Source organism: Uloborus diversus, chromosome 3 (assembly GCF_026930045.1).
Source record: "Uloborus diversus isolate 005 chromosome 3, Udiv.v.3.1, whole genome shotgun sequence".
NCBI lineage: Eukaryota > Metazoa > Arthropoda > Arachnida > Araneae > Uloboridae > Uloborus > Uloborus diversus.
In genome coordinates, this window is record NC_072733.1 from 115914414 (window position 1) to 115925726 (window position 11313).

An 11313-nucleotide genomic window follows, 5' to 3' on the forward strand; every position below is an offset into this window, starting at 1 on the left:
ATCATGTATATTTAGGGGATATACCACGTAAACTGTTTCTAAGTGTAATTTTAAAAACTTATTTTTTTATCATATTGGAAGAAGGCGGTTCAGGTACCATTGCTCGAATATTTTCTGAAATTCAAGTCTTAAAAACGCGATTGTTAAGACCATATTTTGCAACATTAGGGCCAGTAATTTTTCGAAATTAAAATTCCAAAAACGCAGTTTTAAGCGATTTGAAATGTTGTTAGGGGCTTTCCCCTGGAATTTTTGTGAAATTGAAGATTTTCAAAAATGGAATTTCTCAGATGCTCGCTCTTCTCTCCATAATACTTTCGGTGTGTGTGTGTGTGTGTGTGAGGAGGGGGGGGGGCTTCAGAGAAGCTGCAATTTTAAAACTTAAGAGGGAAAGATAAGAACAGTAAGCTATACTGTTGAATTTTTTTTATTCAAAGATTTCTTTCAAAGAGAAATTTAGATTTTTTTTCCCATCATTATTCTTTTCTTTTAACAATCACTGTGTTTTCCCAAGACGTGTTCTTTTCTTCGCTTCAATAATAAAGAATAGTTTTAAAAAAATATGAATTAAAAATATGATCTCCCTTCCTCCTCTGATTGCGCCACTAGTGTTCTTACGTATAAATATCAAAAATTGGTATTTTAAAATTGACATACGCTCTCCTCAATATTTTACGTCGTCGAAAAGAGCTTTTCTTCTGTAGAAAAAGAAGTTTGTTACAATTTACTCAGTTAATATTAGACAGATACAAGCGTTTCTAATTTTGCGCACATCATAGTCTAAATTAAAGCTCAGCTGGAGAACGAAATGTAACTGGAGTACGAATTTGATAAATACTAAAACGTTATGTAACGGTCATTTTGATATGCCTAGGTGTCCCCTTAGCAATTACAGTCCTGATTTTTTTTTTTTTCAACGGGAGGGAGAACCTTAATTTATTTATTAATTTATTATTATACCTTCAGGATAGCAAATATAAAATTTTAATGCGATCCTTAGTAATGATTATCAGTCATTATTCAAAAATTTCCAAACTGTATTAAATATTTTATACTATTTAAAAAAATGCACTGCTACTGCTGGTTATCTTCTCGACTGTCTTGAAGCCTTTTTTTTATGATTTTTTTTTCTTACTTTCCAAATAATTTATTATTATTATATCATTTAATCAAAATTCAATAATGTACAAGTTTTGTTGGTACAGAAAATGATGTGTGGTGTCTTAAATGTCGCAATCGTGAAAGAGATACCAATGGCATGAGGACTTCAATTGGCCCTCAAATTAGAACATGAAATATTAATATGAACCATCAATCACTTTTCATGAGCTTTGAAGGTTAGGAGCACCTAAATTATTGTTTATAAGAGAGGAGCAGACCCAGAAGTATTTTTGATATTTTGTAAAACTGACATTGGGTTTGATATCTCATTTTAGACGCTATTTCAAAAGACATTTTTTTAAACGCAATTTCAGGCTATATTTCGTAGAAACACAAGGAAAAGGGTTTGGTTTGTGGACGCTCCCCTGGAAATTTTTGAGCCCTAAAAACGCATTTGGGGCTGACCCCAGGAAATTTTGTTATTGAAGTTTTAAAAACGCAATTTTGGGATGCATGTTGAAATGTTAGGGGCATAGATGGTTAGAGGAAGATGTGGTTGCTCTAACTCGGAAATTTTTTGAAGTTATAAGGTCTACGATTGATGATGCTGTTGTAGAAGAGAAGAGGTTCGAGGGGATTTCAAGTTATTGACAATAAGACTAAAATCGCATTACAAATCTTCTTTGGATCCGTTTACGGTAAGGAGATGAAAATTTAGAAGTTTTCCCTTCTTAAAACATATTCTAAAGTTCTCTTTGGTAACGGCATAAGGAGTGGGTAAGCAGCTGCTGTCCTCCCGCAAATTTTCGAAATCAAAATTCTGAAAATGCACTTTTAAGTGATTTTTGGGAGGATAGCAGGGATTTTGTGGGGACTCTGATTCGAAAATTTTCCAAAATTAAGATCGTAAAAACCTAATTTTCGACTAGCTTTGCTCTTGTCAAAATGATTAAAATCCTCCTTTGAACCAGTGGTAAGTGTTAGAAGTTGCTGCCGTGGCATGATCCGACTCTCAGGGCGATTCCGAAGTCAAAAAATAAATAGGAGGTGTATGAAATTGAAGGCATCTTTTTTTATATCATAAGTGTTTTTAATACAGCGGCTTCTGCCCCAGAAAGTTTAAGGATTTGTAGTCTTGAAAATGCGTTTTTGACGATCTTTGGTAATATTAGAAGCATAAGAGGTATGAAGATGATTGTAAAACCGCAATATATATTGTTATATCTCTAAATTATGTTAATAAAAAGGCGGTTCGGGAGCTCAACAACCGAATTTTTCTTTTAATTATAGCTCTAAAAAAACAGTTTTAGAAGATATTTGGTGATGTGATGGGGAAGAGAGATTCCAGGGCCCGACCACGAAAATTTTCTTTATTTGTAGTTTATGAAATGCATTTTAGACAACTTTTGATAATGTAAATAGAGGTTTAGGGGCGCTCCCCCGGTCCTTTTTGAAATTGTATCCTTTAAAATGCAACTGTCAATTATCATCTATTATGCTACAAAAAAGGGGTTTCGGCGACTCTCCCCCGAAAATTTCCGAAATTATAGTTGCAAAAACGAAGTTTTAAACGATCTTTGGTAACGTTAGGAAAGAGAGAGATTTGATGTCAATCTCCGGGAATTTTTTTGAAACTGAAATCTTCAGAATACAATTGTAAGATCATCTTTGGTAACGTTAAGGGGACTGGCAATCTTTCCCAATTGAAGCTCCGAAAACGTAATTTTGGTTGACTTTCAATGCTGTAAGGGGGAGGAGTTTTCGGAAGCTCTCCTCCGGAAAATTTTCGAAATTTAAGCCATAAAAACTAAATTAAAGACAATGTTTAATGATTTTGGTGAGACAAGAAGGGGGGCAGTGAGATATTCCTGCAAAAAATTTTGAAGTTAGTTTTAAAACGCATGTTTTAGAACATCTTCGGTAATGATAGTGAGGGGTTTGTGGGCCCTTCTTCGCTAATTTTCAGGGGCGCTTCAGCGGAGATTTTTTTTGAAATTGAAGCCTTTAAAACGGAAATTTAGACGATCTTTGGTATAATTGGGGGGGGGGGGAGACATCTTTAATTTTTTTCGAGTTGAAGTGCGAAAATTTTTTGACAGCTTTTTTATAGCATGCAAGATTTTGAAAATTTCGAGGGAAGGGGGGGGGGGGGTTCTGACACCCTGACCTCCCCTCCTCTGACTACGGCCTTGGGGAGGGGGGGAGCTGATTAAAACAATGTATTACGTATAGTGATGTGGATTGGGTAAATACCCAGTGGGTAGGTAAATATTTTTTGGGTATTTACCCAAGGCCTGATGGGTAAATACCCAAAAACTGGGTATTTTAAAAAAATGCAAAAAGTGAATGGGACTCTTTTTTTTTAAATCTAAATTTGAAATAATTGGTAAAACTGATACATATATAGTAAGCAGTTTATAATATTTTTTATTGAATTTTTTATTGATGAAATTATGAAAGAAACATATCGTGAACCAAAGAATCTTTGCTTTTTTTTTGTAACCAGTTAAGCATTTTACTTTTTGTAGAATGGCTTTTTATATCTGAAATTTGGCTTTCAACATTGTTTAGGCATATCTAACACATTAATTGTGAATATCATATTAGATTGCTAAATTGTTTCACACAATAATTTTTTAAATATGTGATCAAAATACAATTTTGGGAAAAAATTTATTGTTTTGTATAGGGTTGATTATATACAAGGTGTATTCTGAAAGTAATGTAATGGTTTTTTCCAGGCCGCTTTTATTGGTCGGAGTATAATCGAACGACTTGGTTTAGGTGAGTGGTACCCTAAGTTTTTTCGGAAAACCAGTCTCGAGGTTCTCCGAGCTGTGGAAATGGCCGGACATAAGTTAATGTTAACCTCTGTGAATCGACCGTGTCATGGGAAAAACGGTATGCGATTAAGTTTTGTTGCTTAACCAACAAAATCTCTTGAAGAGACTAACAAAATGATTCATGAGGCTTACAGGGACTCTTCTCTGTCCTATTCACAAGTTTTGAGGTAGTTAAAGACCTCTAAAAAGGGCTAGGAAGAGGTTCAAGATGAATAATGCTCTGTGCGGTCGTCAACCAGCAAAACCGACAACAATGTGGCTTGTGTTCCTCAGTTGTTGGAATTAGACCTTCGATTGACAATCAAGATGGTTACAAATGAACTGAACATGTCGTCTACTGCTGTATTTCGCATTACTCAAGATTTATTTAGTTCTGAGAAAAGTGTGAGGCAAGTTCGTGCTGAAGCACCTTGCTATAACGGGATGCGAATTCCCGAGTTTCTGGCTAAACACGAGGTGAAAACGCTGTCCCAGCCCCTTATAGTCCTGACGTCGCCCAGACAGACTTCTTTTTGTTCCCTCGGATTAAGGCAGGCCTGAAATGAACCTATTCTTCATCCCTAGAAGAGATCCAGTCAGCCATGACGAAGACTCTAGGGGAGGTCCCAAAAAACGCCTTTCAGGGCACTTACCAGTCATGGCAGAGATGATGGAAGAAATGTGCAGAAGCCCAAGGAAATTACTTTGAAGAATTTTAAGTGTTTGTGCAAATCTGTTTAATAAATTACTTTAAAAAAAATTGCATTACTTTTGCAATAGACCCTGTATATATACATACTGGAATACATATAGAAAAGTATTTTAGTTGAATATAAACTTTTCAAATAAATACCCGGGCAAATACCCGTTTTAGGTATTTACCCGGGTATATACCCTGGGTATTTACCCCTAAAAATAAATACCCGGGTATTTTACATCACTAATTACGTAGAACATGCCTACGAGAATTAGTAATGTACAATAATTATATAAATTTCTCTAGAATAGTGGTCAAAGAATAGAAGTAATTAGTGTGGTATCGGGTACTCGGCACATACTTAGTACTCTGTCTACCTATCCCATCATTTAAGACTGATAAGAAATTGATTTATATTAACGTTATACGCTGCAAATAATCTTTATAATAAGTATACTTACTAGTAGATATCGGCTATAAATTCTTCATTTGTATTACCGCATCCTAATCACCATTTCTTTTTTGTGGATATGCCTTGTATTACCAATTCTAGAAAATCACCAGTCATAGTGTGATGGGTGCAAATTTCTGCACCATTCTATTTTATTTGTAAAAACAAGAAACCCAACAAGTAGGGTCTTATCGCAATTGCTGATTGCTAAAACATAATTTGAATTCAAGACGTCGAAATTCAAATGTGACTGATAGATGCTCTTTTTTTTTGGGGGGGGGGCTCATTTCTAAGCATTTCTTATAAAAGGAAATAACCCTTAAAATTTTTGAGTCTAAGTATTACTCGGTATCAACTTGAACTGCGCACGATGTATCAACTTGACCAAAACAACCCCATTACGTTAACTCAGAAACGGGGAAAAACATTCGCGAATATAAGAAACTTCTGTTAGGAAAACTCGTGCCTTCTATTTAAGGAACACAAATCTTGGTTTAATATGATATAAATACTTGAGCCCCCTACGCGAGACGCGACAGTTGAAAGCAAACTACAAAAATTTACTTTGGTGCGCAAAAAAAAAAAAAAGATGTGTACGAGCATTGCGTCAAAAAGAAGTAGGGGAATGTGGGGCAAAGTGAAGTGGTGAAATATTTACTCCGCTCTTAGCGCCACCTATCTGGTAATATTTTAACTGTATAGAAGTAACACATGTAGTCTATTTCAGTACAGATAAAGTTACCCCTGAAAATCAAAGAATATGAATATGATAATGAAAAGTCACTTGCGTACTTATTTATTAATAATTTCATTTACATTCTTTCATTTAATAGTTACCATATGTATTCATTCATTCATTTTCTTATTAATTCACTATTGAGCAATCACGGTTGCTTATTGTTCTCATTTGACTGTCCTTGACGTTACTCTGATTTTATTCCCCCCCCCCCCCAGGCCTTCCTCCGCAGCATACCGCCCACCGTCCTCTGCAGGTACAGCTCCTCTGTTCCTGAGCACTTTCCCCAGGAATCTGCTTCTTCTGGTCAATGGCGTCCATGTCCTACACACGCCTACGTGCATACACACAGGTTTACACACGCACACAAGTATACACATGTAACCTCCCAGGTGGAGGGGCAGGTTTAGGGCCTTGGGGGCGAGGGGACAGGAGCTGTTTCTAGAAATAATAACTCCAATGAGTAAGGTCGTGTCGCAACTCGTGATAGCGCGAAACACATAATTTGAATTCAAAATTTCAGAATTCAAATTATTTTTTTTTATTCACTCATTTAATTTTTCTCGTATGTTAACTAATTAACTTCTTATTTGCTTATTTTTTCCTTTTCTTTTTTTTCATTCATTCTTTTATTTGCTTATTCATTTGATCAAAGATATCTTGAATAATAATTAAAAAAAAACTTCATTCGAAAAAATTTCAATTTTCACTTTGTCCCATAGAAAAAAAAAGTAAAAAATGTCGACCTTTTTTTGAATATGCAAAGTTATAGCCAAAAATTAAAAATAATGTTTCAGTGCAAGTTTTATTATAAAATATATTGTTTCTAGTTTATAAGCCGTAAATTTTAGAACAAAAATCCAATTTGTTCATGTTGAAAAAAGTAAGTGATCTTAACCATTTTTCACTTTGCCCCACATTTCACTACTTTGCCGACTCTTTGAAACAGTTTGGTTTTTAAACTTACTACTAAAAAGTAAGTTCAGGCACTAGAGAAAAAAAGTTTGATTGCTCACCTAACTTCCAGGGCTGTTTTATTAGGAAGAAGGCTTTTTTCTTTCATTAAACTAGCAAAAATCTGACCACTGTTGCAAGACAAGATAACACTGCACTACTGAATTGGATTGAAATGTACAGGGAAGAAGAACGGTGCTCGCGGTCATTTTCACAAGATCAACCCCCCTGTTCTTGTTCCCAATAGGGCCGTTCACATGACGTTTTTCTACCTCGCATTTTCTCGCTCCGGCTCTGCAAAAACCCGGATCGAAAAATTCCTTATTCACATGTGAAAAGCTGGTTTATCCCAGAGAGCGGATTTACCCAGCATCCTTTGCGCAAATCCTGAATGGAGGAAGTAAACCGTCACAGTTGGCGCAGTGCATTCTGGGTAACAACCCGGCTTTTCTCCTACCCCCAAGCAGGAGGAAAAAAATTCCAGCATTTCCCCAGCAAATAACCGGCTTGCGGTCGAAAGCAGGGTTTTTCCTGGGTCGAAAAGCGTCATGTGAACGGCGCTAATGTGGAACTTGAGCCATATAATGCCTACTAACATCCCACTTTCTTTAGGGGACACACGACCTTGAAGAAAGAAGCAGGAATTCTCCAATCTCAGAAAAAGTGATGGCTGCAGTGGAACTACACGAAATATGCTGCTTGTTTTGATGAAGCATTACGGAGGAAAGAAACCAATATATATTTTGAAACTTTGCACCTTGTTCATACGAAAAAACATCCTTTTTTTTTAATGTCCCAATTTTCTCACCTGAAAAAAATCCAAAAAACGGCGCCTGGGGCCCCCTCAGACGCATGGGGCCCTATCTGGAGCAGACAGCCAGTGCTTGAAATCCATGAGTTTTGAGCATTTTCCACTCAAAATTATGACTTTAATTCTATTGCAAATTTTCTAAACAAACAACTTGAAGCCTGGGGCCCCTTTAGACACAAGGGGCTCTATTGGGAGCAACAAACCCGCGCCTTAAATCCATGCCTTACAGTCTATTCCATGTTTTGAGCATTTTCCACTCAAAATTATGACTTTCTATTGCCAATCCTCAAAACGAACAATTTTTTCCCCTGGAAAAATCCAAACAAAGGCACTTGAAGCCCGGGGCCCCCTTAGACCTGGCCCTATTGGGAGCAATCACCCCATGCCTAAAATCCATGACTGTCAATTTCCATGCATTTTGAGCATTTTGTGCTCAAAATTATGACTTTCCATTGCAAATTCTAAAGGAAAACATTTTGGTTTTGAGTGTGTAACACTTTGCGGCTCGGAGGCCTCCTGCTTTGCTGGAGGCCCCAGCTATCGCCTCATGCGCCTATGCGGTGATCCGCCACTGCTGAAACTAAAATTTAAAGCAAAAATTTAAATGATTCCATTTTTCCTGCGAAGTACAACAGCTTTGTAAGAAATAAGTCTATTTATTACAAATATTGCATGTCTAAAAAAGTAATTACAGTCAAAATCAATTTATAGCAAAAGTCAATTTACAAAAATCTCAAACTAATCAGCAATGTCATTAAAAATGGCAAAACATTTCACATTCCATGTATTAAGTTGCAAATTTATTGATTTAGACATTCTGTATAAGTAGTATTCAATTTTAAAATTTTACTCTAGATCAATTTGTTCATGATAATAATGTATTTACAATGTAAAAGAAGGCCTAACTGTCCAAATAAAAAAAATGCTGTAAAAAGATCTTTCAAGGCTAAAATAGAGCCTCTTCATCAGTGCTAAACGAAATCAACACACAAGGAGTCATGAGCGAACACACATCAACTAAAAATCCGGGTACCACATGAGTTGGATTTTTTGCTATGAATAATGTGTCGTTTGGTTGATGTGTGTACACAAACGGCTTTCTAGTTCTGTGTTGAGCACTTTAGTGCTGATGATGGGGCTTCATTGTAGCATTTTCTTGACAACTTAAGCTTTATTTACATTGTTTTTTTAATTTGAATCATACTTTAGCACAAAATGTTTAATCATTTTTCCCTCATACCTTGGTCATGTTTGTTTATTAGATGTTTTGAGAAAAAAAGTTTCATTTTACAAAACAGAAAACGACAAACCTACCCTAATATTCAACATATACACTAGAAATAAAATTATGTGATTTTTGGTAACTCATAAATATCAAATTCAAAACTATTTAAATAATAAAACCGAATTATTCAAACAAATAATTCTGAATGTCTGTATGGATATATGTACCAAAAGAATCTGGACACACTTACACAAAGCATGAACATTGGTAAATTTGGCAGAGTAAGAATCATGATCCAAAAACAGAAAAATTAATAAAAAATACATAAAAATTCTAATCCATTAAAGCTTTTAATGACAGCTAGCTGAATATTTAATGGAATTCAATGTTATTTATGGCTTTTTACATGAACTTTTTTCAATCACATTCAGATTTTTAAAAAAAAAAACATAACACAGTTTCTTAGATAATAATAATAGCAATACCAATATGTATCAAACTGTTTAAACGGTGCAATTTATTTTAAAGTTTTTTATATTAACAAATATGATAAAATCCAACCATGAAACACAACTGCACATTTAAATAAATTTATCACAGCAGTTATATCCTCTTATTCATATGTGTAACATTAACAAAACTTTCAAAATATGCATTGCATAATAATTCATTCAATAACTAAAAATAAGTAAGAAATGAAAAAGAATGAATTACACATTGTCAATAATATCAATCAAGTATGAATAGGTATTCCATGATGAAACGCATATATAATGCAGAGAATATTCTGTCATGGCCACCATTAGAACCAAAGAGTATAACGTAAAGTATGGGAGATGGCGAAAGAGATACAGTTGTACATACACCCAGTGATTCTTACGATCGGTCATTTGACAAAACATAAGCCTACCATATGCCTGTTCCCACCAGGGACAAAAAAGATCGCTAGTTGAATAGTTTCACATTGTAACTTCTCAGTTTTTATGCACTAAATAATGAACACATTAAGTTCTTAAATGTTTTTGAAAGTTGAAGTTTAGAGCGTTATTCTGCTATTAAGTTTCAGAAAAGTCATTTTAATTTGAACTTTAAATGTTTTAAAATAGTATAATTTGACTCGACTTCACCCTTTCTTAAATTTCAACAGTAATAAAAAATGTGACAAAAATAATTAATTTTCAGTTTGTAATTATCACATATGGATCATTCTTCAAAAATTAACTTTTTTGTCACACGCTTTTTATAGTAAAAACTTTAAGGAACAATTCCTTCAACAATGATTTTTAATTTCATCAAAAATATGTATTTATAACTGCTTTATTTTAGTATATTTTTGGCTCACAATATGTGAATTCTCACCTCTTTGGCATGTCACACACCTGGTGTGACTGTTTATATTGCTTAATATCTTGTTTTATTAAAAGTATATACTTACTTATTTATTACTCCTTTCACAAGTGTCTCAAATACTAACTGTTTAAGTATATTTAATTTTTTAATATTGTGTTTTAGTAGGACAAGGAGTCATGTCACACAGTAAATTCTCACCTCCGTTACCTAAACACAAAATGCCATTCCTCATTAACACATGGCAGTAATGACATCAAATTTTATTTTCCATGATACAAGGGAGCCCCCTTGTTTATTTTCAGTCATAGTTGAGGCTGTGAGATTTTTGTCAAAAAACAAGGAGATAGATTTTGCTTTAAAAACTTAGTCTAGTTATTCTGATTCTCATCTCCATGAACTTGAATTTCAGGAATGTAAATAAATGTAAAAAAAGAAGTGAACATGTTTTCATATGCTTAAAATGTGCAGATTGTAGCAATGAAGAAAAAAAAAATTCCCTGAAAAATGTGTTTATTAGGCCTATGTTAATGGAAAATTCCTCACCTCCGTGACAGACCTTTTCAATGTCATTATTTCTGAGGTTAAAATAAGTGATGGAGGGGAAATACATCAATAATAGGCTTTCTGCCAAAAATATAAATTGTCAGTTTATCCTCAAATTTACTAAATACTATTTTTTTAACATACGTTTGAAAACACCAACTAAGCCGTACTTTAATTAAGAGAGCTTAATATTATATTCCCACTAATCATTAAAATAGCTGATTGTTTGCACAATTAACAAAATTACTACTTTAATATTAAATTGATCTCGATTTTTAAATACTAAAAGTTTTTTTTCTTTTTGTTTTATTTCTGTGAACAAGGAATTTTTTTACTATTTTTATTTATGAGTAAAATAATTGGAATTTAGCTGGGCCATTGTTTATGGTGACTTCTAGTAGGTAGCACTTTCATGTAAGAATTTGAAAAAAAAAAAAATTCGAAATTGAAAAATATTTGCTTTCAAAAATTACGTTTTCTGGAGAACAACCCATATGAATTTATCAAAATCATTAATTTGCATTCTGCCAAGGTAATTTCAAACCACATGATATTTTGGAAAAAGAAAAACAGATTTTTATGGGAAATCAGAAATGGTAAAATAATTAGCATGTAAAAACAAA